This window comes from Quercus suber, unplaced genomic scaffold (assembly GCF_002906115.3).
Source record: "Quercus suber isolate HL8 unplaced genomic scaffold, Cork oak 2.0 scaffold_195, whole genome shotgun sequence".
Taxonomy (NCBI): Eukaryota; Viridiplantae; Streptophyta; class Magnoliopsida; order Fagales; family Fagaceae; genus Quercus; species Quercus suber.
The window spans coordinates 1,132,838-1,147,187 of NW_027069653.1; the positions used below are offsets into that span (position 1 = coordinate 1,132,838).

At 34.5% G+C, this 14,350-nt stretch overlaps 1 long non-coding RNA gene across 1 annotated transcript; it reads left to right on the top strand.

Annotated features, from left to right (window-relative positions):
• The first annotated feature begins 12,931 nt into the window (after positions 1-12,931).
• On the top strand, positions 12,932-14,042 carry LOC136069883 (uncharacterized). Its single transcript, XR_010631081.1, has 2 exons — positions 12,932-13,439; positions 13,560-14,042. It is a non-coding gene; the product is annotated as an uncharacterized LOC136069883 (long non-coding RNA).
• The last annotated feature ends 308 nt before the right edge of the window (positions 14,043-14,350 follow it).

Genomic DNA, 14,350 nt, shown 5'->3' on the forward strand with positions numbered 1-14,350 from the left:
CTCTTATCCTCTTCGCTTACTCTATCCCTCTCTCCATCTCTCTTAAGCACCATTAGCCACCACCACAACTCACCGTCTCCACCAAACAACCACAGAAACCCACACAAACAACCTCCACCACCCACCAAAACCATGAACCTAGCAATGCTGAAATCCAAAACTCCAAAGCCGATCTCAATCAAAACCAAAAAACCAACGCCGATCTCAACTTAATCCAAAACTCCACCACCCACCAAACCTATGAATCCAAAGTGCAGGAACAACCATGATCTTAACCACGAATCCAAAACTCCATGCCGCACACTGATCTACAACCCATTTATCACCATTTTGCTGAGAGAGGAGAGGAAGCAATAGAGGAGAGAACATAGTGAATGAGAGAACAGACTTGAGATTGAGAATGAGAGAACACACAGAAAGACTTGAGAGAGAGAGAGAGAGAGAGAGAGAGAGAGAGAGAGAGAGAGAGAGAGAAGAGAAACTAATTTAATAATGAGAGAATAAGGAGAAAATAATATAATATTGGTAGCAACTNACTTTTGTTCTGCCATCTCCGATATGATTTTGATTTTGATTTTTTTTTTTTTTTGTGGTCATAGAGCTTCGAAATCTTCTCAATGACCAACAGAAAATCTTTCTAATAATTTTTGCTTTTCCTGAAAGCCATATTTTTCATTTTAGGGATATGATAATTTGCTTATATAAGGAGAATTTGAAAGCAAATGCTAATGGAAACAGAATGTATTCTACTTTCAAGTTTCAACCAAGATTTAAAAAAGACAATTATCACTTTTAACATCTTAGATGATGAAGCCAAAATTAAAACTAACATATCATCAACAATTGTAAAAAAGTTGAGCTAAGCCTAGCTTATGTCTGGTTTTTCAAAAAAAAAAAAAAAAAAGTAAAAAAGTTGAGCTAAGCTAAGTATATTAAAAGCTAAGACTTATTCATTTAATTTTACTTCGAACACAAGATGAGCTCGGGGCTTATTACTAAACAAGATTACATTGTTCAAGCTTGAGTAATTTTCTTGTGAAACAAGTTTGATCTTGTTCATAACCTACTTGATTAACTTGTTTTTTTCTCCTATATATATATATATATATATAATCATGACTAATATGTTTTAGCTCTTCACAAATCTATGAATTGTTACTGTGGATAGATTGTTTATTTTATCAATAAATTACAAATAATAATTTAACATCATATAAACATATTTCTAAACTTATAGTTGTTATATATATAGGTATATACAAGGATAGGTTGTAATAATGATGGTTGAGTTTGGAGAATATGGTTTCATAAAGTGAAAATTCAAGTTCTGGAATTTTCTAAGTGAAAATTTGAAATCTGAATTTTCTGGAATTTTGTAGAATTTTCTGCAGAATTTTCTAGTGACTATTCAGAAAGGTTGAAGAGGTTTCAATCTTTGATAACTGTATTATAAAAAAAATAACTAACTCTCCATACGTACATTTTCATGAAACAAACTTATGTTTACTTAAAAAATAACTAACTCTTCATATGTGTCTTTTCGTGAAACAAGCTTATGTTCACTTAAATAAATAACTAACTCTCCATACGTACCTTTTCATGAAACATAACCCTATGGGTATAAATAGAGGCTTATGTTCTCTTGAAAAACTAACTTCACAAAATTAAAAGTTGGAGAGAAACACAAGAAACACAAGAAATCCTGTGGCCATTCTTTAGAATTACTATCTGTAGAACCCAACAACTTGGTTGTATCCTGGAGACAAATTTGCAATAACCCTTTAGCAACAAAAGTGTGAGGGGCAAATATTGTCTAAGGAAAACGATATAGTGCCTCCAAGTTATCTATTTTCTTTTGTCTTTTCTGTTAATCTTGTTCTTCCATTATTACTTTGTGTAACATTCCCAACAATAGTACAATTCAACCTCAAGTCTATATAAGTATATTTTTAAATTAGTATACAAGAGACTAAAAAGTAAAAACAATTCAATTAAATTTATTAGGGTCTAAAAAAGTAATTTTTTTTTTTTTTAATTTTCAGGATTAAAATGGCTGCTGGTGGACTAAGCTTATGAGTTATGACCTAGTGTATTAAAATTTTATTTCTCAACTTAGTCCATAATCTATATACACAAAAATAAAATTATTCAGAAAAAATTATAAAACAAATTTATTTCCAAAACCACAGTATTACATCACACAACTTTAACCCCAATCCAAAACCTAAGAGGAGGACCAAAACCAAAGGTACTCTTTTCTCTTTTGGTTTTACTTCATCCCAAATATTTTGTTGGTTTTTTTTTTTTTTTTTTAATGAAATAGCATATTTATATGTATCTATTAGTTTAGTTATTGATGAGGAGAAAAATCACCCTCGTCCAAAAGAAGAGGAAGCTAGCTTCATCCATCAAGCCAGTATCATCCATGTGATGAACGACTACAACATACATTAAATGAGTTCCCTATAAATGACATGAGTAACAATTAACACGCTAGACAAGAAAAAGTGTAACCAATAGACCAATGGGCAAAAGACCATTGGGCAGAAGACCATTGAAGTCTATTACGCCTCCGCATTCATTATCAATGAATTTTTAAGATTGTCTATCTCTTGATGAACGAATTAAATGCTATTCAATGCAAGGCATAATTTATGGGCACCAACAGACGAATAGCCGTTGGCAGACAATAAAAGCCAACCATTAATACCAATGACTTCATATCTCAGCAGATATTCATTCAGACAACAAAGACAAGGGCTATAAAAACCCATACAAACCAAAGGCAAAGGTACACACAATTCTCATCCGAAAAACTATTCTCAAGTTTAATTCTTTTGCAATATACTTCAATTAAATCCCATTCTAACTTAATCATCGAAGGGTGTTTGGCAAATGCCACACCGGTGTATCCATATTTCTCTATTTAATATCTCATTGCAGGTTTGTCTCTGGACGAATCCAACGCCTTTGCCCATTTGTATTGACAAGGAGAGAAGAACAACACCAAAAGCTATAAAGCCAGAGAAGAACAACACCAACAGGTTCATCTCTAGACAAATCCAACGCTTTCATCCATCTGTATTGACGAGGAGTTCATACTGACGATTTTTTGCATCATCAGTTTGGCGCCATCTGTGGGAATGTTTGCAAAGCCATACAGTTTCCCTTTTTATGACAAAAGAATTCCTCTCAATACCAGATGGATTCCACAGCACAGCAAATTTGCAAGATCTCATGGCTGTTGTGTTGAAACTGTCCATTCATATAGACGAGGATTAGCCATCACTTTACTCCTGAGATAAAAGGTCATATAGGTCCAACCTCGATCTATGGCATCAATCAACCCCGAAATTGGAAATCCCCTCACCGCCGTAGAAAGGCAACTACAGACGCTCTCGGCTACCATTGAACGACTTACCCAACAGAAATAAGCCCTAGTGCAACAAAATCAAGCACCAGAAGTACGAATCAAACGATTGCGAGAGCAATGACCCAAAGCCAGCAACCACCAAGAGCGTAGCAACCATCGCCATTTAAGGAATGATCAACAGAAGGAGGAAACGAGACGATCATACAGATCTCCATCCTGAAAAGAAGAAATACCAACGGAACACAAAGCATGGCTCTAAAAAGAGAAGAATCCCTCCAAAGCAAAGGCCAAAGTTCACTAATTTCACTCCTCTAGTGATGCTTGTTGACCAAGTGCTGAGACAAATGAAGGATGAACTTGGTTAAAGTTGGCACAAACCAATTAAAACCCCAGTTGAATCATGAGATAAAAGTAAGTATTGTAGATTCCATCAAGATCATGGCCACAATACTAATGAATGCAGACACTTGAAAGAGAAAGGAGAGTCCCTGATCCATCAAAGGAAGCTTTAGAAGTTTGATTGACGAGAAGATTATTAGAGATGATCCTATGGAGATAGCAAAAACAGAGAAAAAGAACCAAGTCCTGGTCAAGTTAAAGCCACCATTGGAGAAGTACGAACAAAGTTGCCTACAGGTGGACGATCCAAACACCATTGTTATTCTCTTGCAGGTCTCAAACTCATTCACATCAAATTTTGCCTAGACAAACCTATCAACTAACGAAAGTGGCTTCATCACCTTTCATATACCAACCATGCCTGTACAAACAATGGTAGGAATAGGGGCCAACTGATGTGGAGAAAAATCACCCTTGTCCAAAAGAATAGAAAGCCATCTCCGTCCATCAAGCCAGCATCATCCATGTGACGAACAAGTACAACATACATTAAATGAGTTCCCATAAATGACATGAGTAACAGTTAACACGCTAGACAAGCAAAAGCACAACAACGGACCAATGGGCAGAAGACCATTGAAGTCTATTACGCCTTCGCATTCATTATTGATGAATTATTAAGACTGTCTATCTCTCGGCGGACGAATTAAACACTATTGAATGCAAAGTGTAACGTACCGGCACCAACGAACGAATTGCCATTGGCAGACAATAAAAGCTAGCCATTAATTCAAACGTCTCCATATCTCATGAATGCAGATATTTATTAAGACAATGAAGACAAGGGCTATAAAACCCATACAAACCAAAGGCAAAGGTACACATAATTCTCATCCCAAAAACTATTCTCAAGTTGAATTTTTTTGCTATATACTTCAATTGAATCTCGTTCTAACTTAATCATCAGAGAGTGTTTGGTAAACACCACACTAGTGTATCCATATTTCTCTATATCATATCTCATTGTAGGTTCATCTCTTGATGAATCCAACTTCTTCATCCATTTGTATTGACAAGGAGAGAAAAACAGCACCAAAAGCTATAAAGCCAGAGAAGAATAGCACCACCAGGTTCGTCTCTGGACAAAGCCAACACCTTCATCCATCTATATTGACGAGGAGTTCATATTGATGATTTTTCGCATCATTAGTTATCATTTAACTTTGGTTTTAAATTTCATGTTAAGGTTAGCAATAGCATCTTGTATTTGCAACTTTAGTCTTCTGCTATATTCTTGCTCTGTGTGTGTGTGTGTGTTTTTCTGCTTTTTTTTTTTTTTTTTTTGGAAAGGTGATGATTGAAAAGGATATTCTGTGTGTGTGTGTGTGTTTTTCTGCTTTTTTTTTTTTTTTTTTTGGAAAGGTGATGATTGAAAAGGATAAAACTTAGGCACTATTCATACATTAGGTTCCCCAATTAATTAAATTCAAACACATGACTATATTGAATTTAATTGTTATGAGTTTCAGTTAGCTTAACCGGTAAAATCTCTTATGGTTGAATAAAAAATCTGAGATTCAATCCTCACTTTAAAAGAAAAGCTTCACTTGTATTTAATTGGGGATTCCAAATAATTGAACATAAAGAACAATACATCAGTTTTTTAGGTTTGAAAAAGATAATTTAGTTTCATTGGTAGTATTTAATTGGGGATTTTAAATGATTGAACATAAAGAACAATACATAAATTTTACTTGTTTGAAAAAGATGTATCTAGAAAAATAAAAAAGATTTTAAAAAGCTTAAACTTGTGCTAATTATGTGTCCAGTACAACTTATTTTTAAGTTTTTCACAAAAAGTAGTGTTTGAAAAAGTCGTACTTAGAAAAATGTGAGGTTTTAAAAAGTTTAGTCTTTGGCTAATTAAGTGCCAACTTGGTACAATTTCTTCTTCTTTTATACTGGAGTTTTAAAGAGCTTTTCTTTGAAAAAGTGTTGTGTTCAAAGCTTAGTTTTTATTTAATTTTATTATTTAAGATTTTATTAGGAGTTGGGTAATTAGATAATTATAGGATAGATTGTTAGCTAAGTATTTGAATATAGTAGATAAAGATTAGGTTTCTTTTGAATTTAAATGTTAACTTTATCTTCTGAAGCCATCTATTTATATGGCTTGATGTTGATTAATAAAGTAAGCTGAAAAATATTATTATTGATTGAGTATTCACTTTGGAGGTTTGGACGCCCTCGAAGTAGTCCATTTATCAATTAGAACTGAGTCTTAGTTCCATCGAAGCAACCAACAAACCCAATTGATGTTGCTTGAAAGAATAGAAAAAACTAAACCTAGTTGGTTGATTTGATAATATTGCCCTTTTATTTTTGCCTGTGTATGTTGCAGATGGCCAGATGTGGCAAGATTCTATCCCTTCCTATACAGAATCCTCCAACCTTGGAATTTTCTGCTGCTGACCTTGCGTGGTCAAAGGTGGAAGGTTGGCGTAACAAAATCGATAGAGTTGTTGTAATTCCCTTTGCTAGAGTGAATGATTTTGTAAAAGGTGAATTAGAAAATAAAGACTGTCCATCAAGATTTCATATTGAAGCAAGGTGGTGACGATCTCCAGATATGACATGCAAGCCAAAGGTTGATGGCATTCTTGAATATATTTTGTAAGTTCAAACTTGTTCCTTTATAGGAGTTCCTGGTAACAAGTCCTGCATCATGAGATTTAAGGGCATTTTTTTGGCTAAATATTCAGTTTTTGAAAATTACCTTGTTAAAAAATTTCTATCGCAAGCATGTTTAGTTATGTATAGTAACCTCTTTTTGAAACTCAATTTTCTAGATATCAAGTTCAAAATAGAACTCAATTTTGCCAAAGTCAAGTTCTATGCAATTCGGTGATATGTGGCAAACTAGAACTCGAGTTCTACATTCCACTGATTTGCATACAACTCGACTTTGGTGAAATCAAGTTACATGTTACTATGTTAGAACTCGACTTTCAGAAATTAAGTTTGAAAAAGATGCTACATAACTAAATAAGTTGTGACAGAGGCTTTATAACAAAATAATTTTAGAAAACGTAAAATTTAGGTGAAACTACAATGTTAATCCCTCAAGTTTACCCTCGGAGCACAATTAGTCCCTCAAGTTTCAACTGACCATAGTTGGTCCTTCAAATTTAAAAAAATGAGTTGTATTAGTTCTTTTACCAACTACCGTAAGTAGTGTTCTTTACGTAGTTAACGGAACAATGACTTGACATTTTTTTTAATGACTTAGCATTTTTTAATTAAAAAAATTACAATAACTAGTTTCCACTTTAGATCAAATCTAAAGCAAACTGACTTGGTTGAAATCAAATCTAAAATCACAACCCGGTTACAAATTCTCGTCAGTTCATTCCTGACTCAGCCTACTCCTGACAATTTTCCTCCTAAATGTCATTTTCTCACATACAACATCAATGATCAGTCTTGGGATCAACTCGACACTCCTGTCTTCGTGTGCAAGTTGATTGGTGGTGGTAATAGTGCTGCAACTATTGATGATGGTGATACTCTCTATTGGGTTTCATTCAATAAATTCGAGAGGGATGATTTGATTATACACCCTTACAATATGTTTACAAATGAGTGGAGGGTAGTCTCTATGCTTGTGATGAAATTCTTGGGAATAAAGAATGTATCACTGATCTTTGTCCTCACAGTCCATAAATCTTTCTCTTGCACCGTCTGCGTTTGTGAAACAAAAATCAAATAATGAATGGGATTTAATTTGTAACCGGGTTGTGATTTCAACCGGGTCAGTTTGCTTTAGATTTGATCTAAAGTGGAAACTAGTTATTGTAATTTTTTTAATTAAAAAATGTCATGTCATTAAAAAAATGTCAAGTCATTGTTCCATTAGCTACGTAAGTAGCATCACTAACGGCAATTAGTAAAAGGATAAATACAACTCATTTTTTAAACTTGAAGGACCAATTGTGCTCAATTAAAACTTGAGGGACCAATTGCGTTCCGATGGTAAACTTGAGGTTCCAACATTGTAGTTTCGCCTAAAATTTAGTACAAAAGACCTGAGTTTTTAACTTAGCTTTTTGATTTTTAAGGTATTGGTGTTCCTTTGGTCCTTATGACCATCATAATGGTGGCATTGTACAACCCATTAGGAGTACTTATGTCCCAAAGAAGAAAAAACAACCCAAGACAAAGAGGGGGTGCACATGCCACTTTATTGTGAAGCGTTTAATTGCTGAACCATCAGTAGCACTTATCATGTATAATGAAGACAAGCACGTAGATAAGAAGGGTTGCCATGCCATGGTCCACAGAATAAGAAGGCTGATGCACCCAATAAGCACTACCTCAGCTGCTTAAGTTATAACTATCTTTAATTTCTTTGGGCCTTTTCCCTTTGAATAATTAATTTCCAAATTGTCAGCTTGTGATATCCTTTGCTTTATAAAAATCTTTGAAGTAAAGTTGTATCCTCTGATACCCAAATAAAAGACTTTTATCCCTTTCTGTTTCAATTTAAAACCAGATTGTATTAGATCATTGATTGCATTCTTTCTAGTGCTGGTAATGGGGGTAGAAAATTTCCTTACAATAGGATTAAATTTGTATAAAGACTCTTTGTTTTCAACCATAATCAGAAATCCATTAAGACCATGTTCAAGTTCAACCCATGTATTCTGAAGGACAATATGCTAGGAACAGTGTATTATTTCCAAGAACTACTAAAGTCAGGGGTAAACTGCAATTAGAATCCCTAAACTTTTATGGGGTTGCACTTGGAAAATTAATTGAGTTTTCTTGTTAAAGAAGAGAGAGTTAATTGGAATACAATTGATGTCTTACAAATGATAGTGCTACAAAGGATTTGATGACTTTGGTCCAAGGCCCCTCCACATGTGGGAGTGTGAGGGAGAGAAGAGAATCTTAAATTTGAGCGTGAAACTAAGCGGGAAAAAAAAATGTATTTTAGCTTGAGAGGTTGCGCAAGAAGAGAGACAATAAATTTTGAGTAATGTTTTGTAGTGCACAGATCAAGGGAAATTGGTGAAACTTGATTAATGTTGCAAAGCAAGAAAAAGAAACAGGCTTGGTTCTGTGTGACAGCAAAGAAAAAAGTAAGAAGTTTTGTCTTTAGCCGTAAGACGTACACAAGATCCACTTCTCTCTCTCTCTGGCATTCTGGGGGCTTTTCAGTATCAAGTCAAGGCTGTTTTATTGTACTTGTGTTGTGGGATATTTATGTACATTTCTGAATGTTTTATAGATGTGAAAGAGTATGGAACAACTTAAGCAAATAATTCATGTACTATTTATGAGAGACAAAAATCATAGAAACTGCAACATAAACCATTTTCATTACTAAGAACTAAGGAGTTTTGGTCGTTGCTTAAACTGTGTCTTTTTTTAAGTTCATCTGACATGATTGAAACTGTTATCTGCAGATTTAAATTGTATGCTTTTAAATTCCACATTTGTACGAGATGGGTCTTAGACATTCTTCAATGTGTCTCCTTCAAAGTTCATATGATAGAAACCTGGATTAGGATGCTTCCTAGTCCTTAGGTAATTCAATTATAGATTTCATAAAAGGGTGAAACTTAGGTACAATTACTTATGTACACTACATTAGGTTCCTCGATCAAATTCAAATAGATGGTTGTAGTGACCAATGTTGCATAAATAGTGATATCTTTCCTGAGAAAAATTAAATTCAAGGTTGCTATGTGTTTTAATTTAACTAGCCACGAACCCACGCGTTACGCGTGATAATTATTTTTATGATGGTTTTATTAAAAAAAAATTTACAATTTAAACTAATCTAATAATGAGTAATGTATTTCGTAATTATATTTTTATTTATTATAAGAACAATCATAAATGTAATATAGGATCAATCCAAAACACCAAAAAAACATAAACTAAAAAAAAATTAATAAAACTTAACAATGATTAATTGAACCAATATTATGATAAAATTTTGTTTTTAATAATCTATTAAGGTTATTTTCTTTGTAGAAATTATAATTTCGGCCGCTCAAAACATATTATCAAATAAACAATTATTAGCAAAATCTAAGAATTAAATTTCTATACATGCATTGTTATAAAATAATAATAATTAAAATAAAATTACAAAAGTTAAAATTTGTCACCTATCCGATTATTTTTGTTTGGCTAACCTTTGCTTTTCTTTAAATAAATGGCGTTATAAAGTACTTCTAGTACAACTATTAAGAGTACTTTGTCCACCACAAAGGATTAGAAAATAAACAAAAATTAGTAAAGTCTCATAGTTTAATATCTAAATTGAGCTCTATAAAAAATCATGCTATGTAACAGAATAAATACCAAATTATCCAAATCATGCTATGTAATAGAATAATATTATATTTTTATATGCTATATTTAATTCTTTAGAACGTAATAGGATAACATTTAACATTCAAAGAGAATAAATAAATAAATAAATAAATAAAAAAACAACAACAACAACAACAATTTAACAAACTAAACTAAATTGCATTAACCCAAAATAGAGTTTTAAACAATATAAAAAATTATCAACCTAAAGTAGAGATGCAAGAAAAATAAAAAAAATCCACCAAAAAATTTAGAGAGAGAGAGAGAGAGAGAGAGAGAGAGAGGGAGAGAGAGGGAACATTTATTTTGTGAGGGAAAACTATGCATAGAATAGAAGAGATAGTGACAAATTTATAGTAAGAATGTGTGAATAAGAAGAGACAAAAATAAAGGAAGATGAAGGGAAAGAGGAAGAATGATATTAATGTAGAGGGTAGTGGGGAGATGAAAAGGTAAAGGAGGGAGAAAGATTGAAGAAGTAGTGGAGAGATGAAATGATAAGGGAGAGAGAAAGGTTGGAGAAGTGTAAATAAGTAATGGAAGTAAATAAATAAGTAGTGAGCTGCATTTATAGGGCTAAAAATTGTAAAAATCATTTTAAAATTGTAGGAAAATTATATTTTAAAAAAGAAAAGAAAAAAAAAAAGAATGACGTGATAGCTGATGTGGCGCAACATGAGAGCAGCAGTATTAAATGTTACGCTTCAACTTTTAGTAATATATAGATTGAGAAACACACTACACATAAGTTTTACTTTCACAAAATTCTATTTATCTATTTTGAAATGAGGAGGTTAGATTTTGCCACAAAATAATTTAAATGGATACCAAAATGGTGATAGTCAACGTTCATTGAAATGTTGATGATGTGACAAAATTCAGTTTACTTATTTCAAAATGGATGAATAGGATTTTAGAAATTTTATGGTGGAATTACCTTAAGAGCTCTAGAATATGGATCCATAGATTAAATGACCTTGCCTGTTCTTTTGTGAACGCTTTTTAATTTGAGTATGTTGGTCATTAAATAAAGGCGAAAATGCACTTTTGGTCCCTACATTTTGGATCTATTCTCAATTTGGTCCCTAAATTGATTTAGGTCCTAAGTCAGTCCCTGATTTTTAAAAATCGTTTTTAAAATAGTCCCTACCGTCAACCCTGTGACAAAAAATGCTGAGCTAGCAAACGGAGGTCCTAGCACTTATTATAATAATAATTAAAAAGCCAGTGTGTCCCACTTACACACTGCCACCTCATCTCCCGCGGACTTAACCCTCACATGACCCTCACGTGTTCCTACCACGTCATTTTCCCGCCCACTTAGCGCACACGTGACCCTCTCGTGACTGAACTCCTAACTACCTTCAGTCTTCACTATTCACTCCTTCACCGAAAATCCCCAAATTTCACCTTCACCTGGAAACGAAACCCTAACAATCCCAAATCGTGTTCTTCCCCCAACAACCCGTGTCGTCTTCATCCTCGTGTTCTTCCCCAAAATCCAACTTGAAAACCGTAAGAAAGCCATTCCCCTGAAACTTGAAAACCCATTCCCCTGAAACTTGAAACCGTAACATTTCATCCTCGTGTTCTTCAGCCATTTCCCTGAAACCATAACATTCCCCCAAGAAAAACTCTATCACTCACAGACAAAAACTGGGTAAATCACTCACAGACCAAAACCGTAAGATTCCCATTCCCCTGAAACTTGAAAACCCATTCCCCTGAGAAATCATAGTGAGTTAGAACGAAAGAGACTTTTACCGCAACTGATAAGCTGCGAGGTGCAAAGCTATTTCTCTTTGTGTGTGTCTATTTATGTGCGTATCTATTTATGTATGTATCTAACTCTCTTCGAAAAGCAAAAGAATGTGTGTATATCTGTCTCTGTCTCCGTCTTTCTCTTACTTTTAACGCTTTTTGTCTCTCTCATCGATTATGGACCACAGTTTGAGTGCTTTATTATGCTTTTATTTGTATAATGTTGTCTGGTTGGTGTATTTTTCTGTTTGGCCTTTAAGGATCATGGTGGACCATGTGTGTTCCCTGTTATCAGTAAATGATATATGTTTTGGCATTGTTTTGTGTTTAGAATATATAGAGTCAATGCATGTTTGACTGTTTGGTTTAGTTTTGTCTTTATTGAAATAAAATATTCTACAAATAAATTTTCATGCATGCAGGATGGACGAGTCTTTTACTCTGTATGTGCATCATGGTGGACATTTTAGTGAAAATTATCAGGAGTATGTGGGGGGTGATGTTGGGATAGTAGATTGCTGTGATCCTAATAAGTGGTCTAAGGTGGAAATTGAGTCCATCTGTAAAGATTTTGGGTACACGTGTGTGAGTAGGTTGTGGTACACAGTACCTGGGGAGGATGATCAGGAGGATAGGATGTTCCACTTGATCAAGGATGACAAGGATGCAATGTTCATGATTGGCTTGGTAGGGGGTCATGGACATATTCATGTATATGTCCAGCATCCAGTACATGAACCTATACTGGTTAATAATGGTAATGGTGTGACATTGGACCTTGTTGTAGAGCCTGAGCCTGAGCCTGAGGGGTATAATTCTAGTGATGGGGAACCTGCTTATGAGGATGGAGATGACTTCTATCATGGTGATGATGATTTTGATGGTCATCAGTATGGGGGTGATGAGGATGATAGGGATGATAGGGGTAGGGATGATTGACCCTCTCGTGACTGAACTCATAACTAACTTCAGTCTTCACATTTCACTCCTTCACTGAAAATCCCCAAATTTCACCTTCACCTGGAAACGAAACCCTAACAATCCCAAATCGTGTTCTTCCCCAACAGCCCGTGTCGTCTTCATCCTCGTGTTCTTCCCCAAAATCCAACTTGAAAACCGTAAGAAAGCCATTCCCCTGAAACTTGAAAACCCATTCCCCTGAAACTTGAAACCGTAACGTTTCATCCTCGTGTTCTTCAGCCATTTCCCTGAAACCGTAACATTCCCCTGAGAAAAACTCTATCACTCACACTCACAGACAAAAACTGGGTAAATCACTCACAGACCAAAACCGTAAGATTCCCTTAAGAAAAACCCTAAATCACTCACAGACAAAAACTCTGCCTCACCCACTCATCAAACACGAAGAACCCTAAATCACTCATAGACAAAAACTCTGCCTCACCCACTCATCAAAACCACATTTGAAGCGATGGAATCAAGCTCAGCAACCTCGGTAAGCCTGAAGAGGAGAGCATCACGCACATGTTATTGCCCCACCCCTGGTAAACCAGTTCTAGTGGTTTCCTGGACGGAGAACAATCCAGGAAGAAGGTTTTATGGGTGTCCTAATTATTGGGTAAGGTGTGAGTTATTTCATTTTTTTTTCTTTAGTTCATTTTTTTAGTGGGTTGATTGATTTGGTTTGAATTGAATTTTTTTTTTTTTTTTGAATTGATTGATTTGGTTTGAATTTCAGGTTGGACGAAAATGCAAATATTTTCAATGGGTTGATGATGAGATTTGTGCGCGTGGTAAGGTCCTTATCCCAGAACAGAGGCAGACCATTCTCAGACTCCAGGCTCAAGTTTCAACTTGCAAAAAGAGGCAGAAGTGTTTAACAGTGTCTCTAATTTTGGCATTGCTGATGTGTGGGATCTGCCTTTGTGTAATTTTAGTTTTGGTGGTTTAGATGGGTGGGTTAGATTGTGATTTTAGTTGTGCTGATTGTGGCATTGCTGATATGTGGGATCTGACTTTGTGTAATTTTTTTGGTTAGTTTTGGTGGTTTAGATGGGTGGGATAGATGGTGATTTTAGTTGTGCTCCTTGTGGCATTGCTGATGAAGCATTTTGTGGAGCATTTTGTGAAGAATTTTGTGGAAAACTATATCCTACCAATTACCTTTGTAATTTCTGTTTGAATGAATGAAATGAAATTATCATGGTTTTGTTCAATGTTATCTGGTTCAATGAAATGTAATGTAATTTTGTTCAATGTTATCTGGTAATGAATGAATGAAACTTAATGGTCATTGTGTGTAAATTACTAAACTGAAGTTACAAATTCAGTCATTGTGTGAAATCTGCCCACTGGAAAATGACTGCACTAATCCGGCATGAGCTACAACCTGCATCTTGAACTGAAGTTATCTGAAAAATACTTGACTCTTAATCTGGAAAATACTAGAACTAAAGTTACCAAATACTTGACACTTACTAGTTTCACATGCACAGGGAATTGGTGATTGTGTGCACACAAACACAATAC